Consider the following 6,040-nt stretch of genomic DNA (forward strand, 5'->3'; position numbering starts at 1 on the left):
CCCCCCACCTCAATCGTTCCCAACTCTTCTTTCATGAAAACCAACCTTTCACACAATTACCATCTGTCATTACCTTCACACCCATCATACTTCCTAACCATTCCCAATCATTCCAATCTTGCCTGCTAACAATCCCACCATTGTATCTCTCATTTATATAATTCCCATCATAATATCTCATCAGTGCAATCCCACCCAAACTTACAACATATTCATCCATCCACCACCACCCTTGTAAACCCTCATTCCTGTTTAACAAATCCCTTCCCAATCCCTTCCCAATCCCTTCCCAATCCCTTCCCAATCCCTTCCCAATCCCTTCCAAATCCCTTCCAAATCCCTTCCAAATCCCTTACAAATCCCTTACAAATCCCTCCCAAATCCCTTCCAAATCCCTCCCAAATCCCTTCCAAATCCCTCCCCTATCCCAACCCCCCTTCCTTGCTCCCTGTTAAAAACTACAGCCCTGTAAAACCTTTTTGCCCTTATCAGATTCCCTGCTGAATAATTTAAAATAAATTAAAGATTAGTTTCTGTTTCTCTGCGCTGGAAAATGTTGGAAAATGACACCATCAGCTACCTTGCCAAATACATATGTACTAATATATATACAACAGCAACATCAAACAACAACATTCTTGACATGCCAACAACAGCTATACAACAATACAAGTTAAGACATTCAAAACAACATTATTAATACAAAAAAATTAACAGTGGAAGAGTAAACCCCCATTAGTTCAAACTAAAGGCAAAGAAAGTTAACTAGAGCGATAATAACAGCAATTAGCAAACCACAAAAGTCATGCCAATCTCTGTAGAAATCTTAGGATATAAAACAATTTGTAATCACGCAAAGGCTAAAAAAAAATAAACTATGACGATACAGATGATAAGTAATGCATTTTTTTTCAATACGGAACAAAGAACCTGTAAAATCTTTCCCTGGGATGTTTAGAAAGATTAAAATTTCCCTGTATGATAATTGAAGGACTGCAGTATGGTTTTGGTGAATTATATTGATGTACTAAGCCTAGGGGTGTAAGAAATGATTTTTTTGCATATTTTTAAAAACTTATATAAAACTTTTAATGATAAAAATTTTTGTTCTGGATGATTGCAAATATCTATCTAAAACTTTCTTAAACCGGCATATTTTTTCTATATTCATTTTTATAGAATATATAGGGGATTACAAATTGGCGTTGTTGCCCTCCCTCCCTCCATTAAGTGATCAGCTGATTAGTATTAAACTAGCTTTTTTGTCCACGAAAATAGTGCAAAACTATAAAGAAAATATGCTTAGAAGTGCTTCTGACTCTACTTATATATTTTTATTAAAAAAAAAAAATTCTGCTTGGTTTCTGTATCCCCTCCCCCTGTATACCGGATACCCCAGTAAAGCCCAGTACTTTGCAGTACATTGTAGTACCCTGTACCCTGAAGCACTCTGTATACCCTGTTACAATCACTTTCCATTAAAAGATTTTCGAATTACAAATTGGTGTTTTTGCCATTCCTCCCTCCAATGAATCATCAGCTGTTAACTTTTAAACCATCAACAGAATGCCTTTTATACTGTTTTACACAAATGAAAATAATGCAAAACTAGAGTAAAATGCAGCCCAGAAAAGCTTCTTTAAGTTCTAAATATTTTTGTTCGAAATAAAAAATTCTGTTTGGTTTGGCAACTTTTTTTTGCAGAATCTTTCCTACTTTCTGAAAGGTTTTACATCGGTATGTTTAAGGATATCTACTCGATATAAAGCAATATTTATTAATACTTATTTTGACTCAAACTCTGAACTAAATGAATATAGAAAAAATATGCCGGTTTAAGAAAGTTTTAGATAGATATTTGCAATCATCCAGAACAAAAAGTTTTATTAAAATTAAACTTTTTTAGGTTTATTGGACGTTTTCAAAAAAATGCAAAAAAAATCATTTCTGACACCCCTAGGCTTAGTACATCAATATGATTCACCAAATCCATACTGCAGTCCTTCAATTATCATACAGGGAAATTTTCATCTTTCTAAACATCCCAGGGAAAGATTTTACAGGTTCTTTGCATCTCCAATTGCTTAAAGCAATAATGACATCTATACTGAATTATTCTGATCTAATTCTGTACAAAATACAAAAGACATCATCAATATAAGTTAAATCACATATTAACTTGTTTGTTTTTGTTGTTAGTACTGAACAGAAATCAAGCATGCCAACCTTAACTAAGCGTTCGGTGTGTTCGGAAGTAATTTGCAGTACTCTCACCGAAGAAATAGTGGAGTTTAGAGTAGAGTGCTGTGCATGCCGACTTGATCAATAAAAATTTTAAAAGTTACGAATAATAATGTGCTTATTATTGATAGTAAATTTAAGCATCTTCTACATTTATACTTTGCTTGTTTGGGCGATTGTTTGTTTGTATTCAATATCCGTCAAACCGATCTGGCCCAATTTTTTTGTGGGAACTCATATGACCCCAGGGAAGGGTTTGGGATGCTCAGAACAACAAAAATTTGAAATTTCGTTAAATTTTAAAAATCCTCGAAAAAAATTTGTATATAAATTCTGAGAAGTTTTACCTAATTTTTTTTTCGAAAAAAAACTGTATTGAAGTTTCAGCCAGTCAAGTGCCTGAAAGTTCATTAGTTAAGAGGAAAGAACAATAAAATATCAACTCAATGGCCAGACACAATATTTAAACCCTAAATCTTAAATATTAGTCCAGGTCAGTTCTTTGACAGAAAAATAATTTATTTGTTTTGTCCCCTTCCACTCTCCCCTTCTTAAAGCATCTTCTCTATCATAAAATATGTTCCAACTTTCACGGATTTTTTTATTCTAAAAATGTCCAACCCTCACAATATTTTTAAGTGCATTTTTTCCAATCAAATAAGTATTAAATAAATCTATACTTATAATTAAAAACTAAATTAAATCTCTTCAAGAATGGATCTTAACTGTAAGCGTAGTTTCAAGGGATCCTCCATGCAAGGATGGCAATGCCCCATTTACTACAAGTTTTGTTTATTTAAAGGGACAGTAAAGGAAAAATGAAAGGGGGTATAGGCTGAAAGCTAATCACTTTAGCTCTTGATCGCGACCCATGAAAGTTTTATCTGATGTTCCTGTCTCGAGAAACTGATATAAAACTGTGTTAAAATTATACGAAAATTCATATATGTAAAATTTGAAAATCTGAAACTTAAATCACGTGACCAGAACTATCACCAATGGCAGAGCAGTATACTGGTCACGTGTCTCCGCCTGTATCACTTGACCACTTTACTGCACTGCCATTGGTGGAATTTCTGGTCAAGTAATACGGGCGTAAAAATAAATTATGAATGAAATCTGTTGAAAATAGAAACAACAAATATAAAAGTAAACCCAAATTACAATTAGCTTTCTCTGGGATATCATCGTTTTCAGATAGGTTGCTTATTTGCTGAATATGATCTGTTTAAACCTACTACTTTTATACAAATTTGTATATATATTAATTTTCGTATAGATTTTACACAGTTTTATATCAATTTCTCGAGACAGGAACATCAGATATGACTTTCATGGGTCGCGATCAAGAGCTAAAGTGATTAGCTTTCAGCCTATACCCCCTTTCATTTTTCCTTTACTGTCCCTTTAAACTGTTTATTTTCATTTGCGGGTTCTCTGCATAAGTGACTTGCGCATTTCCGTGTTTATAAGAATAAAGAAATTATCATAAATAAACACTTTTCCATTCAGGCAAACGATTATTAATAAGATTTAGGTTTCAAGGGTACCGTTGTTAATCGGATATTTCCATCTTTGCATGAAGTATCACTTGAAATTACGCTTACAGTTTCTTTGACCAGTATTTTTAGAACTTTTGTATTATATTTTCCTTCCTGCAAAATATTCATGAAATGGCAATGTTTGATTTGGCATGTTGATTCTTGATTCTTGAACTAAATTTACAAATAGTCCAGATAAGCCTGTTTTTTTTATTCAAGGAAGTTTATCTCTACAATTTGCATTCAATTATTAAACCAAACTTGAACTTGACTGGGCAATTAACTTTATCTTGTCAGTCAACTCCTTCCGTTTATTTCAGATTTGATATTGAAAACTGTCTAATGTGTATCCATGTGCACCAGTTTCAATGTCAAGTTTCATACTAACATATACATACAGGGAGACCAATAACACTTTGGAAAAGGAATCTGACTCCCATTAATTTTGATCTAAAATAGTCCAATAAACGCTAAAGACAGTAATTTTCCAGGGTACATCACCTAGTTTTAGTTTATTTATGCAAGATTGGTTAAATGCCGTTTTCTTAGTCTATTCAGCTTTATGCGTCTTCCTGTATAAACATACAAATATTAATCCTGTTCTACAATGAGAAGGGTGATGCACTCACTCGGAATTAATCTTTGATGTCAATTAAAGTCATCAGTATTTAATTGTGTCATTAAAATCACTCCGAATTTAGCCTCACCTAATTAATCTGCAAAAGATTGAGACCAAAATGTGCTGAAAAGTTGTTGAGCGTGACCCTGCCGCGTCTCATTACAAATTCTCTAACTGCGCGTGACGACATTTTATCTTTAAATCTGGAACATTCGATCAATCAACTGTTCAACACTAAACACGAACATCGTGAAGGAATTAAAAATAAATATCTTGAATTCTTTTTTTTTTGCTGCTAAGCTGCAAAACGTTGAAAAAGATTTAAAATTTGAACTTTCTCGAAATCGAAATTTTTTCACGCATATAGCTCAATGCTCAACCTTCGAAATTTCTTACTCTGTAGTTTAGATTTGGAAAAAATTAGTTTAATTAATTAATTACCAATTTTTTATAGTTTCTATTTATGATCAAAGCAGTAAAGTCTTCCATCATGCATATCGAGATAATGCTTCATCCGCTATTTCAGTTAATCTTCAGATTAATTTAATCTTGATTTGATATCCAGAAAAGTGTAAAAATTCAACCAATCAGTATTGTTTGCACAAATCGAACAGCCAACCAGAAGCTTGGAAATTTTTGCGTAACCAATGAGAGAACGCTCATTGATTGGAGCCAATATGATTATCCAAAAAAAGACGATTTAGCAGAAAATCAAAAGTTTCCACAGTAGTTATAGAGATTAAGAGATAGGGATTCAGGGTATTTAACACAAAAGTTCCCAGCTCAGCTGTGATAACGAGTTTAACGCATTCCATGCATTTAACTCATTCTGCTTTGGAATTATGTGTTTAAAAATACGATATTGAAAGATAGAATAAGAAACAGGCATGAGTTGAAGTAGAGTAGAGTCGAATAGAGTAGAGTAGAGTAGAGTAGAGTAGAGTAGAGTAGAGTAGAGTAGAGTAGAGTAGAGTAGAGTAGAGTAGAGTAGAGTAGAGTAGAGTAGAGACAGAGTAGAGTAGATAACATGAATGGAATTTGAATTTAATATCTTTAAATCTTGATATGTGTGAGGTCAAACTTGTGAAGTTATAGAACCAAATAGTTAACTAAATACAAGAAGATACATAGATGAATAGATGAATAGATGAAAAAATGAGTAAATGAATAGATGAATATATGAAAGGATGAAAGGATGAATATATGAAAGGATGAATAGATGAATAGCTAGATGAAAGGATGAATAGTCTATAGATGAATAGATATATTAGATTTGGTACGTCTGCATATTCATTTTGTTACAAATAAATATAACCATAATGTTAAATCTTTAACTATTTTGTTACATAAATATAACATTTTTGTTACATATAAATATAACCATAATCTTTAAATCTTTAACTATTTTGTGACACCAACATGACAATTTTGTTACATTTAAATAACCCTTGTGTAAATAAGAAATTTCATTTTTTTTCCTTTTGCCATAATTTCTTATTTAAATTTATTTATTTCTTGTTGTCATAATTTCTTTAAAAAATTTATGTATCTTATACTATATATAAAATATAAAGGTGGAGTAAGAAACTTTTAGGTTAATTATACAAAGAAATTGAGTCTTTGCCACAAATTCAAATTT

The 6,040-nt window shown here is 32.1% G+C and overlaps 1 long non-coding RNA gene across 1 annotated transcript; it reads right to left on the minus strand.

Annotated features, from left to right (window-relative positions):
• Positions 1 to 2,247: 2,247 nt before the first annotated feature.
• On the minus strand, positions 2,248 to 4,560 carry LOC111716860 (uncharacterized). The gene is made up of 3 exons (XR_002768617.1): positions 4,490 to 4,560; positions 2,589 to 2,640; positions 2,248 to 2,317 (listed from the first exon to the last, which is right to left on the minus strand). It is a non-coding gene; the product is annotated as an uncharacterized LOC111716860 (long non-coding RNA).
• Positions 4,561 to 6,040: the final 1,480 nt, after the last annotated feature.

The sequence above is a fragment of the Eurytemora carolleeae genome, unplaced genomic scaffold (assembly GCF_000591075.1).
Source record: "Eurytemora carolleeae unplaced genomic scaffold, Eaff_2.0 scaffold2246, whole genome shotgun sequence".
Classification (NCBI taxonomy): Eukaryota; Metazoa; Arthropoda; class Copepoda; order Calanoida; family Temoridae; genus Eurytemora; species Eurytemora carolleeae.